At 49.3% G+C, this 24,057-nt stretch overlaps 1 pseudogene; it reads right to left on the bottom strand.

The window, feature by feature from the left end:
- The window catches only part of LOC147984998 (uncharacterized), a 65,517-nt pseudogene extending 43,324 nt beyond the window's left edge, over positions 1 to 22,193 (bottom strand).
- Positions 22,194 to 24,057: the final 1,864 nt, after the last annotated feature.

Raw genomic sequence — 24,057 nt, forward strand, 5'->3', positions numbered from 1 at the left:
TCTGGGGGCTGGCGTCATCCTGAAGTCCCCAATCGGAGATACAGTTCAATATGTACTGCAGATACTGTATACAGACTCCAACAACGCAGCCTTATATGAAGCCCTGTTACATTGTCTTCGGATGGCAGTTTCCATGGGCATTCAACGTCTGGAGGTGCGTGGGGATTCGAACCTCGCAATTTCCCAAATAAATGGAGACTTCGATGCCAAGGATCCGAAGATGGCGGCCTATCGAAACACCGTCCTAAAGATGTCAGCTCGGTTCGAGGGGCTTGAATTTCACCATGTGGCTCGGGAAAACAATCAGGCGGCGGATATCCTCGCCCGCATCGGCGCAAAATGCGATGCGGTCCCCCCCCCCAACATCTTTTTGGAGAGGTTGTTTAATCCATTCGTGGTATGGGAAGGGGACATTGGTAACAATAGTCCGGACCCGGCCAAAATGCCCGATACCGAATACTCTGACATAATTGGAGGCTCTGCCACCGAAATGACACCTTCAGCCCACGTAATAATGGCCATCATTGCCCCGCGGACAGAGCCATTCCTGGCCTACCTAACTAGGCAGGAACTTCCCGAGGACCAAAATGAGGCACGCTACATAGTGCGGTGATCTAAAGCCTACAGGGTCCACGAGGGACAGTTGTACAAAAAAAGCACTACCGGAGTCCTTCAAAGGTGCATCTTCGAAGAGGAAGGGCGAAAGCTTTTGGCAGAAATTCACACCGGACTCGACGGCCACCACGCCGCAGCCCGGGCCCTTGTAAGCAAGGCCTTCCGTACAGGGTTTTATTGGTCGACGGCCCGGGCAGACGCACATGACTTGGTCCAATGCTGCGTCGGTTGCCAGCTTTTTGCAAACCAAAGCCACATGCCACCCACCGCCCTCTAAACAATCCCCATTACCTGGGCCTTCACGGTCTGGGGGCTTGACATGGTTGGACCCCTTAAAGGGGAACCCATAAGAAAAAATACTTACTAGTCATGGTGGATAAAATCACCAAATGGATAGAAGCCAAACCTGTTAAAACAGCCGAATCCGGACCGGTGATAGACTTCATATCCGGGGTTGTACACCGTTATGGCGTCCCCCACAGCATCATCGCTGACAACGGCACGAACTTCACGGCCGACGAGGTAAAACTCTGGTGCAACAACATGGGCATCAAGCTCGATTATGCTTCCGTCTATCACCCACAAACCAATGGCCAAGTTGAGCAAGCAAATGGTCTTATCATGAGAGGCATTAAACCCAGATTAGTGCGGTCCTTAAAGGAGTCTAACACGCACTGGCTAGAGGAGCTCGACTCCATACTCCGGGGGCTGCGAACCACGCCGAATCATACTACCAGATATACACCCTTCTTTATGGTGTACGGCGCAGAGGCAGTTCTGCCCTGCGACATAATTCAAGACTCACCTCGAGTGCGCATGTACGAAGAAAGAGAAGCCGAGCTTGATCGGCGGGACAGTCTGGACACCCTGGAGGAGGAGCGCAACGTGGCAAAAGCCCGTTCCGCATTCTATTAGCAACAGGCTCGCAGATACCAAAGCAGAGAAGTACGGGCCAAAACTTATAACGTTCGCGAGTTAGTTCTACGCCTGCCGGAGAAGAAAAAGAGCAAGCTCGAGCCCAAATGGGAAGGTCCCTTCATTATTGACCAAGTTCTGACCGGTGGAGCGTACCGTCTACGGGATGCATCGAATAATCGACTTGAGCCGAACCCATGGAACGCAGCCAGGCTCCGAAGATTCTACGCCTAGCGCTGGACTCTATGTTCGTCCCCTTCCTCTGTCCATTTTTTGCATATACATTATCTGTCTTTTTTCTCTTTCTTTCTTTTATTCTTTCTCAAGGCCTTCAAGGGCCAACTTGTGCCTCGCTTGCACACTATAGACGCGCTAACTGCGCTCATTATACCTGGGGGCTTCTTACACAGAAGCTTAATTATCTATCTGGGCTTCATGCCCCGCACATGTGTTATTCTTCCGCATGTACCTTTTCTTCGCCATTATATGCATCGATATGACTTAAGTTTTGGCCAAGCTGGGTTGCCTGGCTCTTGTATTTATGCCCTACATTCCCGTTAATTCGGCTAGGGCATAAGGGGAGCACCTCTGCGATTGTTACTGCCGGGTCAGCCGGATGTGTACCTCAGACTGGGTCAAGCCGAAAGCTAGCGTTCTTAAGGGAATATTCGGTCGGCGAACAAAAGATGATTTTTATTTATTTTCCATATATGCCCCTAGATGTTTTTGCCTGCGTCTCCGCTCGCAGTCCGGACATGCACTTTAGGGCATGCGTACCCAGGGAAAGGAACCCCTAACGGAACTATTCTCCATGGAAGATGTTTCTTACTACCCATGTAATATAACATAACTAGTTGGGTACTTGTCTGTTCAAGCACTAATGACCCCTACGCCTGGTTTCCACGCATAACCCGGTTCTTATATAACTGAGCGGGTATTCGGACACACTCCGGACTATCGGTTCCCGAGGTTGAAACAAAAAGGTCCGCCACAACAAATGATTTACAATCCGGCTAGAAGGCATTATACATGTCACTTTAATTACATAGTCATGTAGACTGACTAAATTCCTCTTCTATACCATCCAACAGGTGGTCTGGCCTACAATCCTGTTGGGAATACTTTGTAGCTAATTCTACTTGCCCATAGACTAAGCTAACAGGGATCTCTTTCCCATCGGGCCCCACGGGTCCGACCTCGGCAATGTGGTTTGGGTTAGCCTTGGTATACCGCATCTTCGCCATGGCCCAGGCTTCCCTGGCACCTTGATGGCAAGCCAATATCTTCCATAATTGGAAGCGTCGCCGTGCTCCCTTGAGCTTCTCGGCAAGCTCTCCAATGCCTTCTGGCAGGGAGACGGATGGCCACAAGGCCTGGGCAATACCTTGCATCACCTGCCGAACTTGATCGTGCAGTTGTGAGAGCTCGGATAGAAGATCACCCGCCGACTCGGGCATCTCCTCCACAGGACGACCCGTCAGCATACCTGCAGAGATAACTCTGTTAGCCGGCTTCTCCGCCGACCCCTTTTTAAGGGTTTGTTCAAGCACTTACTGAAAATGCCGCGTCGAAGCCGCTTATTCTCCTGCTCGGAGTCCGCAAGCTGAGCTCGAACATCTTTCAGTTCCACGCTCAGCTTGGTATTGGCATCTTGCAGATTGTTTTTCTCCCGCCTGACCTCAGTCAGCACGCGTTCGCCAACCTTTAGCTGTCGTACGACATGCTGGTCCTCCGGATTCTCTCTGGATTCATCTGCAATATCTATTGCTAGATCTGCAGCCATGTCGCATGCTATATGGTACCTATCATTCTTTGAAACAAATGTTACTAGCTGGGGACTTTTTGGGTTCCTTCAATGTGGAAACGGCGGCCCGAAGTTGGGTCTTGCATTCCTCCAGCTCCTGTGACAGTCGAGTATTCTTCTCTGTAGGAACCTGCGCAATAGATGATCCTTAAATTAGTTATGCTAACTGTTTCAAGTCTCACGGGCTACTAATCCATATAATCGTCAGATTTGCTTACCCATACATCCCTTACATACTGGTCCGTGGCTCTAGCTAGACCATTTTGAGCAGCACAGAGGTACGCGTCCCCAGAATTGAAGGCATCAAATGCCTCCGGTGAGAAGCAAGCGTCACGGAGTACGGCCCGGCGACGCCTATGATTCATGGCGCTCTCCACTTCTGAATTTGTAGCGGATAGTCTATCCGCATCCTCTGTAGGGGGAGTATCCGGCATCCGCCCCATGTCGTCTTCCGCCTCTATGTCCGGCCCTGGAGCCCGACTGGTGGAAGCATGATCGGCAGCCTCACCGGACATATTCTGGCGAGCGTTTTTTCTGTTACAGAAACATGGATGTCATTACATTTTGAGAAAGACGACAACCACGGATCGTGGTTTTTGTCATACCTCTGCGCCGGCGTCTCCCTCCTGACCGCCTTCCTTTTTGGCCTGCCCGGCCTCGGTGCCTCTTGTTGGCGAGTTGTTGCGGGTTCGGCACGGCGTCCTGAAGGCCTTCCCTGTAAAACACCATATGTATATGGTAGGTGAAGTGTCTAAAAGGGGATCCTAGGTTTTGGAGTTGGGATTTTTGGTTTTTCTTACATGCGACGCAGGAAGCAGTCCGGGATAGTCGGCCGTAATGGCCACCATGGCGTCATCACAGCTTAATTCATAGAACTGCCAGTCTATCAGCTCCACGAATATGTCCGGATCTTCTTCGAGTCCGGGACCGAGGGCCCGGTCAGGGTCCTCTAGTTGTGGGGATGGGCTGTTGACCTCCCTTATGGCTTTTCGTAGTTCCTGCCGCAAAATGGCAAGGTGAGTACCTACGACAAAGAATGCGGGAAGAATGGGAGTAAAGAGATATAACTCACCCAGCTTGGAGGGTTGTACATGGAGAATCCATCCCGTGGCTTGATGCGGATGAACTCCTCTTCCTCTCCCTTGAACAACTCGGACAGAATTTTTGCTAAAGCAGCAGCGTTGTCCGGACCCTTACGCCCGCAACGGGTGGCATCATCTTCCCCGTTAAAACACCACAGGGGGTGCCCTCGATATTGAAGTGGCTGCACTCCCCGCATTATGCATATTGACATAACCTCGATTACTGTCAATCCTGATTGAGCTAGCGCTTTAATCTGGTTCATCAGGTAAAGGACTTCTCCATTGTCTTCCTCCCGCGGGCTTCGTGGGCGCCAACTTCGGCGTTTCTTTAGAGGAGCGTTGTTGAACTCAGGAAGACCCCGCCGAACAAGGTCCGGAAGGGGGACGTCCTCCATATAAAACCATTCCGAGGGCAGGTCTTCGGACGTGTTCTTCGGAGTACCGGACAGGTATCCGGTTTCGGCGATGCGCCATATTTCGGCTCCGCCCACTTGATAAAGTGACCCCTTTTGTGTGCGGGGAACGAGGCAAAATAACCTTTTCCACAGCTCGAAATGAGCCTCGCAGCCCAGGAATAACTCGCAGAGGGCAACATAGCCGGCGATGTGCAATATGGAAGCAGGGGTGAAATTATGTAGTTGGAGGCTGTAAAACTCCAGGAGCCCGCAGAGGAACGGATGAATTGGAAATTCGAGTCCCCTTAATAAGTAAGGAACAAGGCATACCCGCTCCCCCGTAGAGGGACTGGGGAAGCTCTTCGCTTGCTCCCCGCCATTGTAGGTGGCAAGCCCGGCTCAGACGGGACCATATACGCTGGAGGGAGAAATCCCTTATTCTGTAGTTCGACTAATCGACTGTGTGGGACAGAACACCTCTCCCAATCACCGAGCTTGGGGCTACGGGGGCGGGAGGAGGAGCTGCGGTTGTCGGCCATGCTGGAGTGGATTTTTCCAAAGCGCGCTCCGATGGATTCTCGCAGGGGGAGGATGATATGGATTGGATCTAAGAATCCCCATCCCTTTAATAGACAATTTATTTATCTGGCAAGGGGGCGAATGTAAAAATGCCCTGGCTCCTCGTATTCATTCGACGCGTGGAAGATTGCCCTTATTGGGTGCAAAAGCCAAGAGGTCTAACATTTATGAGGTCGGACACTGCTTAACAAACATTCGAAATTTGGAGAAGAACCCGCCTTGCAATGCCGAAGACAATACTGCGTGTCGGACTTGACGTCATTGAAGCCTGGTTCGGGGGCTACTGAGGGAGTCCTGGATTAGGGGGTCTCCAGACAGCCGGACTATATCCTTTGGGCGGACAGTTGGACTATGAAGATACAAGATTGAAGACTTCGTCCCATGTCCGGATGGGACTCTCCTTGGCGTGGAAGGCAAGCTAGGAAATACCGATATGTATATCTCCTCCTTTGTAACCGACCTTGTGTAACCCTAGCCCCCTTCGGTGTCTATATAAACCGGAGGGTCTTAGTCCGTAGGACAACATACAATCATACCATAGGCTAGCTTCTAGGGTTTAGCCTCTCTGATCTCGTGGTAGATAAACTCTTGTACTACGCATATTATCAAGAATAATCAAGCAGGACATAGGGTTTTACCTCCATCAAGAGGGCCCGAACCTGGGTAAAACATCATGCCCCCTACCTCCTGTTACCATTCGCCTTAGACGCACAGTTCGGGACCCCCTACCCGAGATCAGCCGGTTTTGACACCGACGGGTAGCACAAAAGTTGGGGAATCTGACTTGTTCACGACTCGTAGTATCGTGTGATCTGGAACTCGAAAAATAGAGGAACAAATACTCGACTTAGACTAGGACTAGTGGCGGAGATGAATCTAGTGGAACCCGGATTGGTGATGGTATATGACGGTGGTATATGTGGATTCAGATTGGTGGTGGTATATGGCGATGGTATATGTGGACTCGGATTGGTGGTTATATATGGCAGCGGCGATTGATATGGTGGGGGTGGTGGTATATCGCAGCGGTGATGTATATGGTGGGGTGGTGGTATATGGCAGTGATGAAGATGGTGCGGAGGTGACGTGACAACCTATGACTAGAACTCGAAACTCTAAAGGAACTAGACGCTAAGACCAGCAACTCGACACGACGATGCAACCAAAAATTCAACAAAGCAAAACTCTAAAAAGATTATGCAAAGGCTGAAATTGGTTCGGATATGATGAACTAACCTTTTTTGGACAATAAGTAAGAAAATAAATCTAATCTAGGGAAAACTGAAAATTCTCACCGAGCAACCTGCGAACTGATACAACTTTATAGAGAAGAAGGTGTTCCAATGTTTCGATGAGATAGCTATCATTTTCTGTGGGAGTCAAATTTGACGATCTAACTACGAATGTGCGAATATGTCGCGCCTTCACAATCGCTAGACCAACTACCAAGGGGTTAGCGACCACGCCGGAGCATGATCAACCTGACCACGAGGGTCGATTTCCTGCGAGAAAACGAAGAACAAGCAAGAAACTAAGATTGCAATCTGAATATTGCGAATATGGGAGCAAAACTTTATTGATGAAAGTGGGGTTCTCAGATGTCTTGGTCTGGTCGTTGAACGCAAACGAAGTACGCAAAGTTGTAGCTATGGTGACCTTTTAATCTAAACAAGACCCAAAGCCTAAATGAAGCACTAAGGGTTGTATATATGGAGGTGTAGGGGGGAATTTCGTGGCCCTTGTAGGAGGGGTCCAAAAGCAACCCTAACTTTGTTTCCCCACACATACGACTCTAAAATAGTCTACACTTACGTATTTTGAAATTACATGGGCCTGGCCCAAAAAATAAGGTGGCGCAACACCTCAAATAAATCTATGGATGGCAGTTATGAATGGGCATCTTGTATATTTAGTCCATGTCCTTGTAGGCCATCACTAAGGCTTCAAAGTGCTCAAATATGCAATAGAAACGCCATTCTGGATCCCTTCGCGCGCGCCTTCATCTCCATGCTTGATTTTGCTCCAGTGTTCATCCCTCTTGTCCATGCTAGGCCCTTCATTAGTAATCAACACAAATGTATCTGATTTAGGTAGCATCATATTCTCATGAACATTAGAATTGTCACCAAGAATAGAAAGTACGTAGTAATTCAATTGGCGTGCACGAGCTCCAATAATTCGTCCAGTATGTATAGCAATAGGGGTTGTGGGTGTAATAATGGTATTGATTTCCTCATCATCGACAATGTGTCATATGCAAGATTCCTTTTGCCTCACAACATTTGTTGTCGAGCTCATGGTGAGTACTTGCCACCGTTGTGGTAGCTCGACCTCTCTTCTCGAAATCGTGATCCAGATTCCCAATTGGGTTATCACTTAACCCAAGTTTCATAGCCATGCTTACGAATATGATCACTTGATAGGGCCCAAAGAATATCTCTTCATATAGGAGGTCCAAATCCCATCTTGGTCAACCATGTGTCATGTCAAGTCTCATGACTCACCTGAATGCTACCTTTATAACTACCTAGTTATGGAGTAGCGTTTGATAGACCCTAAGTGAGTCGATCCTCATCCCAAGAACATGCGAGGATCTGAGGTCTAGGACACATCATAGACATTGTGCTTGAGACTAACAATGACAATATCTCGCTGCGTCTCAAAGTCAGTCGGTCCGACTAGATGATCTCTGTACCCGAGTCCATACTATTGGTTTAGCATGGTTTAGCATCTCCATGCACATGACTTGTGAAGGCTGGCTAAAAATGTTTGTATAACAGTTAGAAAGCACTCCTCGGCCAATGGTCGACGAGGGAGAAGTCGAAGGTTGGCTAACAAAGTTCGTATAACAGTTGTGATTGTAATGACGTAAAGTACATCAATACATAGAGTCATTACACATATATTTTCTTATGCTTTATCGAGCCCGTCTATCAAAGAGTCAAAGGTATAGTCCCCCTAAGAAAGACGTGCGACAGGCATTACATTATCATACACGAGGTAGGTCGGCACTTGCTTCCCGTCGGTACCAGCAGGGCCTACCTCGGCAAGATGCATCATATCTATGCCAGTGTAGCAGGTCTTGATCGTCGCGCATGCATCCCTTGCTCCCTCCTGATACGCCAATATCTTCCAGGCCTGTAGTCGGCACCGAGCCCCCTTGAGATGCTTGGCGATCTTGGACATACCCTCTGACATATTTTCTTCCTCGGGCCAAAGAGCTTCAAAAAACTTCCACAACCTTCCGAGGTTGCTCATGCTCCTCGGTTAGCCATGCGAGGGCGTCTGTGGACGAAGAACCTGGGGCATCTTTAGGCCGACCTATCAGCAAAAGTATGTGAAGCACATATTAGTCTCCAATAGTCATGCTTTCGTGTCAAAAACCCTTTTTGAAAGGAGAATTGACCTACCAGACACAACTTCACTCGTTTTCTGGTTCTTAGACTAGGCAGCAGCGAGTTGAGCCCTCGGCCGGTCAATCTCTTGGGCCCGCTGGTTATTTCTTGCTTTCAGCACATTCATCTCTTCCTTGCATCGGGTCAAAACAAGGTGGTCAGCATGACGTTGTGATTCAACACATAGCACGTCTTCACGAGCCTGCTTCAGGTATTTTTTATAATTGACCAATGACTTCTGCTACTATTGAAAGATAGCACGTTAACATGGGCCTTGAGTCCTTTACAACAAATCATCATGGAGTAGATGCACTTATCGTGCGTTTCTCTGCTAAAGCTTTTGATATGCGCCACCTTGGATTGCATGGTGCCCAACTACGTCTTGGTGTAAGTCAGCATCTCAGACATGAAAAAGTGCGCTAAGTCGACTAGAGGGGGGTGCATAGGCGATTTTTACAAATTCGTCACTGAGGAATTTCACGGTGAAGAAATTCTTAACTCATGAACGACTAGCAGCAGAATAAGTACTCGGGTTCAAACATAACAGAAGAAAGGCACAGTCATCATGATGAAATGAAAACAAGCACAGAGTACAGAAAGCGTAAACAGAGGATAAGCATGTTGAAGACAAACTGGCTGAAGAAATTGAACTGAGGAAATTGAGAAAGTCTTCAGTCAAAGTCTTCAAATAGTAGCAATCAAGTACACAACACAGTAATGAGGAAATGAAAGGGTTGAGGAAATAGAACCAGTTAGCTCGGTGAAGACAATGATTTGGTAGACCAGTTCCAACTGCTGTGACAGTTGTACGTCTGGTTTGAGCAGCTACATATTTAAACCTAAGGACACACGGTCCTCACCGTATTCTCCTTGAACTAAGGTCACACAGACCTTGCCCAATCACTCGTGGTAAGTCTTCAGGTGACTTCCAAACCTTTACAAACTTGGTCACCCAGTGATGCACAATTTCCTCTTGGATGCCCTAGACCATGATGCCTAACCGTCTGGAGGATGCACAGTCCTCGATGGTAACAAGTGTTGGTTCCACACATGAACAATGTCTTTAGTGATACTCAATCACTTGGGATTGTAGGTGTTTGGTTTGCATTTTGGGTTTTTCCTCACTTGATGATTTTCGCTCAAAGTCCTCGGAGGATGGGATGCTCTCAATGACAAGTGTCAGTTTCTCGCGGAGCAGCCAACCAGCTAGTGGTTGTAGGGGGCGGCTATTTATAGCCTAGGGAGCAGCCCGACATGATAAGACATAAATGCCCTTCAATGATATGACCATTAGGTGGGTAGATATTTTGGGACAGCTGGCGCATAGCGCAACAACGGTCGGAAATTTGACTATCAAATTCCTCAGGGCTATCATGTTCCTCACTTGTAGGCAATCTGCACTAGCGAATTCCTAACTCCTCAGTCAGAACAAATTCCTCAGAGACCAGAAGAACTTCGTCTCTGTTACTGAAGAAATTTACTGAACTATATGAGATTTCCAATGGCTTCACTCGAAGGGATTGGTAGGTGTAGGATTTTGAGATGAGCATCACTTGGAAACTTTTCCTTAGTTTTACCTCGACCCCCTTTAACAGTACGGTGTTTCCTATGCTCAAGAAAGAGAAGATGAAACTACAGAAACAAAAGTCTTCACGCTTCATGTTCGTCGCATCAATACCAAGTCTTCAGGATCACACCAATTTCTTCACTTTCAATGTCTTCACAAAACCCAAGTCTTTAGTTGAAGACATACATTTTTAGGGGTCGACTTTCTCTGTAAGTATCAAACTCCTCATAGACTTATAGACCTATGTACACTCACAAATACATTAATCCCATAATCTATAAGTCTTCAATACACCAAAATCACTAAGGGGAACTAGATGCACTGAGAATCTCCCCCTTTTTGGTGATTGATGACAATATAGGTTAAGTTTTCAACGAGGATAAACATGTGAAGTGTAAATACTCATATTGAGGAATTGGATTGCAAGATATAGAAAAACTCCCCCTGAAGATGTGCACATGTGAGGGATTTTCTTTTGAGAAGCAATGCACATTGAAGAGTAGTATCATGGAGATCACCCTGTCGGTGTCAAAACCGGCAGATCTCGGGTAGGGGGTCCCGAACTGTGCGTCTAGGCCGGATGGTAACAGGAGGCAAGGGACACGAAGTTTTACCCAGTTTCGGGCCCTCTTGATGGAGGTAAAACCCTACGTCCTGCTTGATTAATATTGAAGATATGGGTGTTACAAGAGTAGATCTACCATGAGATCAGAGAGGCTAAACCCTAGAAGCTAGCCTACGGTATGATTGTATGTTGTGATTGTTGTCCTACGGACTAAAACCCTCCGGTTTATATAGACACCGGAGAGGGTTAGGGTTACACAAGGTCGGTTACAAAGGAGGAGATATCCATATACGTATTGCCTAGCTTGCCTTCCACGCCAAGTAGAGTCCCATCCGGACACGAGACAAAGTCTTCAATCTTCTATCTTCATAGTCTAACAGTCCGGCAAATGGAGATAGTCCGGCATTCCGGAGACCCCATAATCCAGGACTCCCTCAGTAGCCCCTGAACCAGGCTTCAATGACGATGAGTCCGGCGCGCAGTTGTCTTCGGCATTGCAAGGCAGGTTCCTTCTCCGAATACATCATGGAAGAATTTGAATACGAGGATAGTGTCCGACCCTGCAAAATAAGTTCCACATTTCACCGTAGAGAATAATGCTTTCGCAGATCTAGTCCGCTAGCTTGCTTTGGCAACATGACGTTACGTCATGGCCCGGTGATTATTTGAACTGTTTCTTTTAACCAGCCCCGCACATAACGCGAGGCAGTTTTTCAACACGTCTTGTCAAAGCAGAGATCGTGTCCCCCTATTAGGGGATTCTCATCAATACGGGCATGGGTAACCCAACCGCACCATCAATTGCGGCGCTTGGGGGATGAGCGAGTTTTACTAGGGAAGTGGGGACGTTTAATTTTGTCCGCCCATATAAAGGGATAAGGATTCACCTTTCTACCCACGCCTTCTTCCTCCCCTGCTCATCCGCTCTCGCATACTCGAGCTCTAGCGCCCAAGCTCTCACTTCCACCTCAACCTTCTCCAACCATGTCCGGAGCGGGAGGCAAGTGGATGGTCTCCTCCGTCACGGAGGGAGATGTCAAGAAACTGAGGAGAGCCGGATACCTGCATGAAGACATCGTGCACCGGCTCCCAGATGAGGGACAACTCATCCCCACCCCGAGCCCCATGAGAGGGTGGTATTCCTCACTCATTTCCTCTGCGGACTAGGATTCCCTCTCCATCCCTTCGTCCGGGGGCTCATGTTTTATTACGGCCTGGATTTCCATGATCTAGCCCCAAACATCATCCTCAACATCTCGGCATTCATCGTCGTGTGCGAGGCCTTCCTCCGCATCAAGCCCCACTTTGGCTTATGGCTGAAGACCTTCAATGTCAAGCCGAAGGTAGTGAGCGGCCGCCAGGCGGAGTGCGGAGGCGCCATGGTGGGCAAGATGCCCAACATCACATGGCTCGAGGGCACCTTTGTGGACACCATAAAGGGGTGGTAATCGGGGTGGTTTTATATCACCGAGCCGCGCGACCCCGCATGGGTAGCAGCCCCCGAGTTCCGATCTGGCATCCCCATGCGGCTCACCTCCTGGAAAGAGAAGGGCCTATCCTGGGGTAATTCAAAAGAGCTGACCGGACTCCAGTCATGTATTCAGAACATGGTGGATACGAAGCTCAAGCTTGTCAACATAGTCCAGGTTATGCTCGTTCGCCGGATACTCCCATGCCAACAACGGGAGTTTACCTTGTGGGAGTTCAATCCGGCGCCGCACCGAACTCTGAACAGGCTCTTCAACACGACTCATGAAGATGCCTGGAGGGTGTTGTTCAAGGGCGCCGCGGTCCCTCCCCCCATTACTGAGGATCGCCGATTCAGCGCGAAGCGCCACGCCAGTGCGGTAAGTTGTTTTACCTCTGACAGGATATTTGTTATGTATATATATATATTGGCTCTATGCGGGATCTAAACTCCTGTAATTTTGACAGGACTGGCAGAAGATGGCCGGACAAATCGACTCCCGGCTCCCTTGCCCGAAGGCCCCGCAGATGCTCTTCTGACGAAGATGCTGACTCCGGCCCCTTATAAGGTGCCGGAGAAGACCAAGAAGGCCAAGGGAGCTCGAAAGAGTTCCCGACGCCAGGCGTCGTCGGACTCACCGTCCGATGACTCTGCGGCGCACTCTTCCCCCGAAGACGAGGAAGAGGAAGAAGAGGCTCCCCCACCGACTGGGGGAGACAAGAAAAGGAGGGCCGCCCCAACTGGGGAGGCCGAAGGGTCCAAGAAGGGGAGGACGCTCCTTCCGGACAGCTCTGCCGCCGCCGACGAAAGTGGAGATGAGTGGTTGCCCAGGGGCAAGCCCCAGGGGAGATCGTAAGTGTTCGGATACCAAAGTAACCCATAGGATTCCTTTATCGCATTGCTTTCCCTAACGCCGAACTCAATTGTGCAGGCCGCCCCGAGCAAATATCGAGGTATCCTCGGACGGCTCCCTGGGTGCATCAGACATGGATAGCGATCCAGTCCCGACGGCCACCTCCCTTCATCCAGCCGACGACACCGAGGTGCTGTCTCAAGAGGCACCAGATCAAGGGGGGACAGTCCCGGAGGTGCCGCAAGGCGACCTTCCAAACTCCGGGAGCCAAGGCGACCCTCCAACGGCTCCGAGCTCGGGTAGGCGGTCCCCTTCTAAGGAGGGTGAGACGCCTGTGCCGGTGACCTCTGTCCATCCAGAGGCTCCGGATACTATGTTGGAAGCGCTTCACAGCACTTCCATCGAGGAGGAGCACCGCACTATCATGAGTGCGGTGGTCTAGAAGGTTCAGTCCGCCAAGAGCGGATTGACTGAAGCCTGTACTAGCCTTCTAACAGGCTTCGAGGTAAGTGTTTTAAAATGTAGTAGAAATATTACCGCATAGACAGTAGCCCCTGATGCTTTGTTCGGTGTTCACAAAGAAAAGCCGAACAGAGGATCAAATAACATCGCAGGAGTCTAATATAAGTATGTGAATATGCATATGCAGGCTTCGCTGCTGGCGTCCGCCGCACTGACTACGGAGGTCGCCGTACTGAAGGAGGCCCTCGAGGGGTCCCAAAAAGAGCTCGGCCTTGCTAAGAGGCAGCTAGAGGAGAACAAGGGTAAGTAATACCCCGTCTATAGATGAGAAAAAGGACGCGATTGCTAAATGACAGGATCATTGTATGTTTGCCAGGGGCCACGACCGAGGTGGCGACCCTGAAGCAAGCGTTGTTCCAGGCCGAAGAGAAGGCGGCCCAGGAGCGCATCGAGCGAGAGAGGCACGAGGCTCGGGTGGGCGAGGTGTAGCAAGAGCTCCAGGCTCTCGTGACAAAGCACGAGGCGTTGGAGCTTGACTTGAAGACGAGAGAGTCTGAGCTTGCCGCGACCCGTGAGAGCGCGAAGAGTGCCAAGGCCGAGGCCTAGAAGGCCCTTCAGGAGATCGACGCGATGAAGAAGATAGCGGCGGGTAAGGCTTTCTATATGCAAAGCAAGCATGCAACGGTGAATTACCAATTACTTACCCGAATTCGGAGCTCTTCGGGAGCATTCGCAGATTTGCCCTGCAGTGTGTCCCATGCCGCACTATTCTACCAGGCCGAGGACGGAAGCTCGACGGAGAAGTTGTTCTGGTCTGAGTATGCTGAGGCCGAACATCCGGTGCCAATGAGCGATCAGCTGAAGCAGATGGCTGAGCTACATAAGGCGGCCGATCAGGCCATGAAGGGCTTCATAGTCCAGTTGTGGCCTGGCGACGCCCTTCCGAACAGCTTCTTCGGCCTGGTGAGGCGGCTTGTGGATGCCTGCCCACGGCTGGAGGTCGTCAAGCGATCCGTCTGCATTGAAGGTGCACGCCGGGCCTTTGCCCATGTAAAAACGCAGTGGGTCAAGCTAGACGCCGTGAAGCTGATCAAGGAGGGGCCACCAGAGGGCAACGAGCACCGCCACCCCGAGATGTACTATGAGGGTGTTCTGCCAGGCGCCCGTCTTATCGTGGATGAGTGTTCGCAAAATGTAATATTTGAATGAGACTTGCTTGTTTTGTCCTGCGTGTATGAAAACTTGTTTCATGTGCGCTATGCAATGCATGTGTGAATTTAAAATATTACCTTCTGTTTGGCTGTTTATCCAATCTGACAGATGGCTAGTCCTCGACTTCTGCCCCCATACCACGAGTGCTGGGGTGTTCGAGATAAACCTGAGCACTCTTGTTCCCATGTTTGGGTCCTTCGAGGGAGGTGCTCAGCACAACGAACAAGGCAACCAGACTAATAATGCTTTATCACTCTCACTTAGCCATAGAATTCTATAATTTTAAATTTCGACGAAGCCCCTGGTATTTGGAAGACCGAATTCGGGGGGCGATACACGCATATAAGTCGGACGGAGCCGGCCCCTCACCCTAAGCGGCATAAGTCTTTAGGGACTCGAAAAACCTCGCCGAACAGCGACCAATCTCTCGCCTTATCATGACAGTCAGTTTTAGCTTTCTCTACTAAGGTGCTCGGCCCGGCAGAACCGGGGCACAATCACAGTAGTTCTCCTAGCGCTACCTTAGCCAATAGAGCGGAACGTAAGGTACCAAAACATAGGAGCCAGGCAAACCCAACATTTGACCAAAGACATGATTCGGAGCTGATGCATATAATGCTATAAGTTCGGGGTGCCGCACTTGTGAAAGTGTTCGGATTTTTCACACCATATTGTGGGTACGTAAGCCCCTGGTGCATTGGCCGTACCAGAGTGTACGGTTGGTAGGCGTTATTAATGAACACATACATATGTATATATATATAACAAAAATGCGATAATAGTCGTAATGTCATGTATTGTATATTGAAAAATTGCATTAAAGTAGAGTGATACACATAGTGTAATAAGCGAAAGAGTAGGACTATGTCCCTTCCAAGGGCGAACTGAGGAATTATATGAAATCTAAAATCCACCTGGGAATTCCGTAGTTGTCGTCCTCCTTGGTTGTTGTATCATGGGTTCGGCAATAGAGTTGTCGGACAGTGTTTCCAGAGATTAAAGTCCTGAAAGAACAAGAAAAAGAACCAAACGGGAAGCCCGTGGTGCGGTTTAGGCCGCGTTTTGGGGCGTGCCGTAGTTGTGCCTCCCCCTCCCCATCTGTGCCCATGGTATTTTTAATGCATAATTATGTACACGCGGCACGAACAACGTCGTTGGGCTGGGATTGGGGTGGCTGTCGTATTGCTACGCGAGCTTAGATCGCGCCAGGCGGTCTATTTGCCGATTGCCCCGAGCGCGCTTGAAGGTGTCTGGGCTTTGAAACGCTGAACTGGTATATTGCCTTGAGAGGCTGCTTTGCGCTTCTGCTGCGAGGGCTGCGGTGTGCTCCTCTGTTCGGAGAGAGTGCTCTGTGTTTCCATTGACTGTAATAACTCTGTGGGGTCCTGGCATCTTGAGCTTGAGGTATGCATAATGTGGTACCGCATTTAATCTAGCGAATGCGGTTCTTCCGAGCAGCGCGTGATAACCACTGCGGAACGGGACTATGTCGAAGATTAACTCTTCGCTTCGAAAGTTATCAGGGGATCCTAAGACCACTTCCAGTGTAATTGAGCCTATGCAGTGGGCCTCTACGCCTGGAATGACGCCTTTAAAGGTCGTCTCTGTGGGTTTGATCTTTGAGGGGTCTATACCCATTTTGCGCACTGTGTCCTGATAAAGCAGGTTCAGGCTGCTGTCGCCATCCATAAGGACTCGAGTGAGGTGAAATCCGTCGATGATTGAGTCTAGGACCAGTGCGGCGAATCCACCGTGACGGATACTAGTGGGGTGGTCCCTGCGATCGAAGGTGATCGGACAGGAGGACCAAGGGTTGAACTTTGGGGCGACTGGCTCCAACGCATATACGGCCCTGAGCGCACACATCCGTTCCCTCTTGGGGATGTGGGTTGCGTATATCATGTTCACCGTCCGCACTTGCGGGGGAAACCTCTTCTGTCCTCCGGTGTGCGGCTGCCGGGGTTCTTCCTCGTCATCGCTATGCGGCCCCTTGTCCTTGTTTTCGGCGATTAACTTGCCGGCCTGCTTGAACACCCAACAATCCCTGTTGGTGTGATTGGCTGGCTTGTCTGGGGTGCCATGTATTTGACACGAGCGATCGAGTATATGGTCCAAGCTGGACGGACCCGGCGTACTTTGCTTGAATGGCTTTTTCCGCTGACCGGGTTTAGAGACTTTGAATCCTGCATTGACTGCCGTATCCTCAGGACTTTCGCCGTTAATGCGGCGCTTATGCTTGTTGCGACGTGACTTGCTGTTGCCGTCCTTGGTATTTGAGGTACCATGGTTCTTTGATATGTTGTTACTGCGAGCCAACCAGCTATCTTCTCCCGCACAAAAGCGGGTCATGAGCGTCGTGAGGGCTGCCATAGATTTCGGCTTTTCCTGACCAAGGTGTCGGGCTAGCCACTCGTCTCGGATGTTGTGCTTGAAATCCGCTAAGGCCTCCGCATCCGGACAGTCGACGATTTGGTTTTTCTTTGTAAGGAACCGAGTCCAGAATTGCCTGGCCGACTCTTCTGGCTGCTGAATTATGTGGCTCAAGTCATCGGCGTCTGGTGGTCGCACATAAGTGCCCTGAAAGTTGTCGAGGAATGCGGCTTCCAGATCTTCCCAATAGCTAATGGAGTCTGCTGGCAAGCTATTAAGCCAATGCAGCGCTGGTCCTTTGAGTTTTAGTGGGAGGTATTTGATGGCATGTAAGTCATCACCGTGGGCCATGTGGATATGGAGGAGGAAGTCCTCAATCCATACTGCGGGATCTGTTGTGCCGCCGTATGATTCAATGTTTACAGGTTTGAAACCTTCTGGGAATTGATGTTCCATTACTTCGTCTGTGAAGCATAAGGGGTGTGTGGCGCCTCTGTATTGGGCTATATCGCGACGTAGCTCGTATGGGTCCAGCCCGCTGTGTTCGGCCCGGCCGGATTAGCTTTTACTGTATCCGGCGTGACGTTTACCGTCTCGTAGAGTGGTGCGCCCTCGTGATCTGTAGATCGATCTTGAATGCTTTGCTTTGTCCTCCAATATGTCTCGCAGGTCTGGCATATCTCCCCATGCCTTTTTATTTGGATGGCATTGGGGCGAAGGCTGAGCTTTCCGCAGGAATGCCTCTCTATCGCGGCCCCGAGGTGGCCGATCAGCCGTATCATATGCTTCTTCCTCCAGTCGGGGTAGTAACCTGCGCCTTGGGTAACTCTTGGAGGGATGCTCGAGTTTATATTCCTCGACGGCGAGGACTTCCGTCCATTTTCAGCTAGCAGATCTTGAACAGCTTGAAGCTGCTGCTGCTTTTTCTTCAGGCTATTTGCCATGGCCATAAGCCTGCGCTTGAAGCGCTCTTGTTCGACGGGATCCTCTGGTACGGCGAATTCATCATTGCCGAGGCTTGCCTCGTCTTCGGAGGGGGGCATGTAATTGTCATCCTCCTCCTCTCCATCAGCCGCTCTCTCAGGAGAGCTGGCTCCTTCATCCTCCTGATCTAACTCTTGCTGGAGGGGGTTGTTGTTGTCTTTGGCGCTATCCGGAGTGTTATTATCTCCTGTGCCGGTATCACCACTTTTTCTTTGGCGGGACTTAGAGCGGTGCCGCTGTCGTCGGCGCTTGGGTTGCTTCGTGGAGGGGTCATCCTCCGCTATCTCGTCGCCGTTGCCTTCATTGGGTGTATCCACCATGTATATGTCATATGACGAGTTGGCTTTCCAGTGCCCTATAGGTGTTGGTTCATGTTCGTCTCCTACATCGTCGTCCATACCGTCGATGTCTTCGGAGTCGAAGTCGATCATGTCGGTTAAATCATTGACAGTGGCTACCAAGTGGGTGGTGGGTGGGCGTCGAATTTCTTCATCGTCCGCATCCCAGTCCTGTTGGCCATAATCCGGCCAGGGCTCTCCTGACAAAGAGAGAGACCTTAGTGAATTCAGAATGTCACCGAAGGGCGAGTGCCGAAAGATATCCGCGGCGGTGAATTCCATGATCGGCGCCCACTCGGATTCGATTGGTAGGGGCGCGGATGGTTCGGGGTCCGGAGGAGAGTCTGACACCTTGGAGTCACGGGCTGCGCAGAGGATGATATTGGTGTTCGGCTCGATCGCCGTTGAGACTGCAGCCCCTGAGGTGGTGTCTAGCCACCCGTCCTCGATTAGCGCAGCTGGCTCCGAGCTAAGGGTCGGAGCTGATGCGGGCGCGGCCTCTGGGGTACTGTCCGATGGCACAGCTAGGTCATACCCATCGCGACAGTGCGGTGTGCCCGGCTGTGGCTCGAATTCGTCGAAGATCAAGTCCCCACGGATGTTGGCCACGTAATTCAAACTTCCAAATCTGACCTGATGGCCAGGGGCGTAGCTTTCAATCTGCTCCAGATGGCCAAGCGAATTGGCCGCAGTGCAAAGCCGCCGAATACGAAGATCTGTCCGGGGAGAAAAGTCTCACCCTGGACCGCATCGCTGTCGATGATAGTAGGAGCCATCAAGCCTAACAATGAGGACACAGAGGAACTCTCAATGAAAGCACCAATGCCGGTGTCAAAACCGGCGGCTCTCGTGTAGGGGGTCCCGAACTGTGCGTCTAGGCCAGATGGTAACAGGAGGCAAGGGACACGAAGTTTTACCCAGATTCGGGCCCTCTTGATGGAGGTAAAACCCTACATCCTGCTTGATTAATATTGAAATATGGGTGTTACAAGAGTAAATCTACCACGAGATCAGAGAGGCTAAACGCTAGAAGCTAGCGTACGGTATGATTGTATGTTATGATTGTTGTCCTACGGACTAAAACCCTCCGGTTTATATAGACACTGGAGAGGGTTAGGGTTACACAAGGTCGGTTACAAAGGAGGAGATATCCATATACGTATTGCCTAGCTTGCCTTCCACGCCAAGTAGAGTCCCATCCGGACACGAGACGAAGTCTTCAATCTTCTATCTTCATAGTCTAACAGTCCGGCCAATGGAGATATTACGGCTATCCGGAGACCCCCTAATCCAGGACTCCCTCACTCCCCCTATATCTTGTAATTCATAGACACATTTAACATATGATATGAAGAATTTGCAATGCATGATGAAATATGGTGACTGGTGTAATTCAGCGTGCGCGCATTATCATACATGAGGAAAGAACATGTAGAAAAACATAGGGAAAGTATCAGACCACCATCGGAGTTAAGATTACAACTCGATCCAACAAAGTTTTCAGAAGAACGACAATTGTAACTTAGCACAAAAAAATGCCCATATAGATATACCCGCTTGAAGACTAACTCAAATTTCTCCCCCTTTGTCATCGAATGACCAAAAGGGACGAAAAATGAGGACTAACGTCCCTGAAGAATATCATCATGAAGTCGATGGAGGAGCACTAGCATTGTTGGGGTCGGGTTTTGAAGTAGGGCATGCCGTAGTGTCGTCCAAGTCTTCATTTTCATCAGTATTGCGCAATGAAGAATAAGAGCTGGCCACCAATTGAGGAACTTTGACCTTCTTGAATTTCTTTGAAGGTGGCTGAGACCAGTCAAAGTCCTGCTAGAAGCCCATCTTCTTGAGGTCATCTTCACTGTAGAGATGAGACCGTACAGCCCAGGTGCGATCAAATACTTCATGGAGGTAGTAATGATTCTTCTACACTGAATTTTGAGTGATGGTCATGTTCTGAAGAATTGAACCAAACTGATGATCGACCTTTTGGTGAAGACTGGGGAGAAGCTCATGATCAGTCAGTACCCTTGGAGTTGTGCCTTGAGGATTTTGCTTTGAAGCATTGGCGACAGAGTCATCATTGGTGGAGTAGGATACAGCTTTGCTAAACTGTCCATTCATAGGACGAATGCCTTCATCGATAATAGCAGACTTGCCCTTCTCATCAGATGAGGAAATAGGTCGTTTGAAGACTTCAATGGGTGGCAATTAGGTGAGATGATTCTGAAAGTCAGCCTTGTAATTGATTGAAGACCTTGATCTAAGGAATCTCATAATCCAAGGAGCATAAGGCTTCAACTCAAAAGGTGACAGTGCAACATTGGCAGAGTTCTCATGAAGAAATCATGGTAGTTGATTGGAACGCCATGAATGATGTTTAATAGCAAATTCTTCATGATGCCAATGACTTCTTCTTCATTAGAATCGTGGCCTTTGATAGGACTCAGGGTCTTGGCCAGAATGCGATAGATAATCCTCGACACATATAGCAATTCCTTCACGAGAAATTTGGTTCTAGGGCTTGACCAGGCTTTAGCGGCTTCATCAATACTTTCATGTAATGACCAGATAGCTTAGGTTCATGGTAGATGAGTTGTGCACCTTCAAGGGGAGGACTGACAGGAGGGGCATGAAGCAATTCAGAGGCCAGTGCTTTGAAGGGAGTGTTTTCTGTCATCCAGTCCAATACCCAAGAATTCACATCTGCAGCATTGCCGGTGATGTGCAGTGTCGCATAGAACTGAAGAATTAGTTCTTCATTCCAGTCAACGATATCAGTGCAGAGGTTGAGTAGCCCAGTGTCATGAAGAACACTAAGGACTGGGGTGAAGCAAGGCAGCAATTCCATGTCAACGTGACGAATATGCTCATGGTTGAAGATCTTGTCTTTGTCAAAAAGTAGAGAGGAATAGAAATTCATCTGACATGATGTCCAGAAACGCTTCCTTCGAAGACGAGCAGAGTCATATGGGGTGGTGTCAGTGAGGAATACGTGCTCATGAAAGAATTCATCTACTTTGAATTTCTGCTTCTTTGAGAAGGGATTCTTCGGCTTGGGCTGAGGAGTATCAGTCAATGTCTTCACAGTCTCAGGAATCACAGTCTCGGGAGCCGCAGGCTGAAGAATTTCAGTGCCAACATCTTCAGTGGCAGCCTGGGTCTCCATTTCTTCAGCAGCATGAGCATCAGCACTAGTGGCTGGAATTTTTTCAGGTATGGTAAGAAGATAAGCTTGAGGTTCTTTAGAGCCCATAGGAATTTCTTCAATATGGATAGGGGACTGAGGAATCTGTTGCAATGGGGTGAACGGTGGTGAGTTGGGGTGCTGACTTTCCCAACAGTCATCGTTCAGAACAAGAGTGGAGCACCCAATGTCCACATCTTCTTCTGCATCAATTTCCTCAACGCCTGCCTCTTTAACTGTGAACTGTGGCATGGGTGATGATACCAATGGAGTTGAGGGGATATCCTCCACTTCAATTTCTCCGTCCAACTGCACTGACGAAGCAGCAAAAGGAACATCTTCATCAGATCTGCTTGGGATCTCATAATCCTCACCAAAGGGAACGAGTTCCTTTGATGGCATGCCCAAACAGGAATAGCATCAATGGGATTGTCAAAGTTTTCATCTTCTTTGGTACTGAAGACTCTGAGGCGGCTGATGCTTTCCTTTTCTTCACGGCTGCTCGCTCCGCAGCTTTGGTTTTCTTCGCTTCTGATGCAGAAGGAAGAACTGGGCATGGTGTTGGTGCACGAGGAGCAGAGGAAATTGGTTTATTTTCCTCAGGCGCAACTGATTCAGTTCCCTGGCATTGTTAGTGTCTTCAGGTGGAGCAACAGATGCTTCAGCTGGCTTCTCTAGTTCTTCAGGCGCAACACTAGTGGTTGCCTTAGCAATGTCATCAGCGGCTGGAATATCTTCATCAGCCCTGGTATTTTTAATTTCTTCAGTAGCCCGATTTTCATCAGCGGTGCTGGCATGACCTTTAGTGGGCCGAGGAGATGCTTCAGCCTGAGGAGATTCATGTTGCGTTGGTGCAGCAACATTTGAGGTGAAACCTTCAGCCAGTCTCAAAATCTGACTTTGGCTCCGCCAATCTACACGGTAGGTGCTGAATTCGTCGCTGAGTCATTTGATCTCAGACTGTATAGCAACCAATTCATCAGTTGTCATTTTTACAATGTTCTTCTTCAGAAAGCGCTCCTTATTGTATTGAGCTTTCTTCAGCTGTCTGGCCTTCTCATATTTCCACTTTTGTTCGCCAATGAAGGTAGTCAGCATGAGACTCTAGCCAGGAGTGAGCTTGAAGTCTGGCATAGGTGTGTTGGGGTCCTTGTGCCAGAGATTAATGTACTCAAGGATCAACTTGGGATCCAGAAGAAGAGGCACTTCACTTCCTTTGGCTCTAGTGGCCCTTTGTTTTCTATCTCTGATGATTTCAGCGAGCTCTTCATCACCAGCTTCGTCATCACTGGGCGGCACATGAAAGGCAACCTTCTTCTTGTGAGGACTTGGTGTTGAGCCTCGTCTAGCAGTGGCCTTGGTCTTCAGCAGAGTGGGGCCTGTTGAGGATTGCGGAGGAGTTGAAGAACTAGCGGAGGCTCCTGAAGCAATTGAGAAGCCTTTGGTCCTTTGACACGTGGCGAGATGCACAGGTGCTGAAGACTTTGCCGGAGGAGTTGTGGTTTTTTCAACTTGAGGCATTGGGGCAGCTTGAGGAATTGGCCGTGGGGGGCATTGATGAGCTTGGTCGTGATGGCATTAGTGAAGAACTAGGCTTGTGAGCTGGCTTCTTTTGCATAGACTTCCTGGGCTTGCTAGCAGAAGCCTCAGCAGCAACAGAGTCTTCATTAAATTTCATCACTTCTTCTTTAGCCATTTTGGCTAGCTTTGCTTGCCGTTTTCCCCATTCATTAGGATAGTCCTAACCGCGCTTGAGGCTAGTGGGATCAGCTTCTTGGCCAGGTGCCAATGGAGGTCTTGGGCAAGGAGGGTGAAGAGCGAATTTCTTCATGTACTTTGGAGTGACATACCTACACTCCCTCCATTCCCATGCCCATCTCCTCTCTATCCTTTGTATGCGCACCTTGCGCTGATTCTTGTTCTCCTTGACATGTTTGGCCTCATCAGGAGTACAATATTCTTCATAAATGTCCTCAGGGATATCAAACACTGTGTTGACTTCCAGTCTCTTGCCTCCCTTCTGAGGTTTCTTGCCATCTTCCATATTCTTCAGCTGAGGATTTTGAACAATTGAGTTATCTGAAGAAGTGTGCAATTTTTCTTTGAGGAACACTGCAAATCAGTTAAGTTGATGAGAACCTAGAGATTCAGCAGCAGACATGAGTACCTGTGAATAGAGTATAGGTGCGAAGAATTTGGAGAGGTCATATGCGTTCTCAGAAGTTTTTGCAAAAAGAACAAGTTTGAGGAATTTCACCAGTGGCGT

The sequence above is a fragment of the Triticum urartu genome, chromosome 2A, assembly GCF_056163025.1.
Source record: "Triticum urartu cultivar PI428250 chromosome 2A, HENAU_Tu73, whole genome shotgun sequence".
Classification (NCBI taxonomy): Eukaryota; Viridiplantae; Streptophyta; class Magnoliopsida; order Poales; family Poaceae; genus Triticum; species Triticum urartu.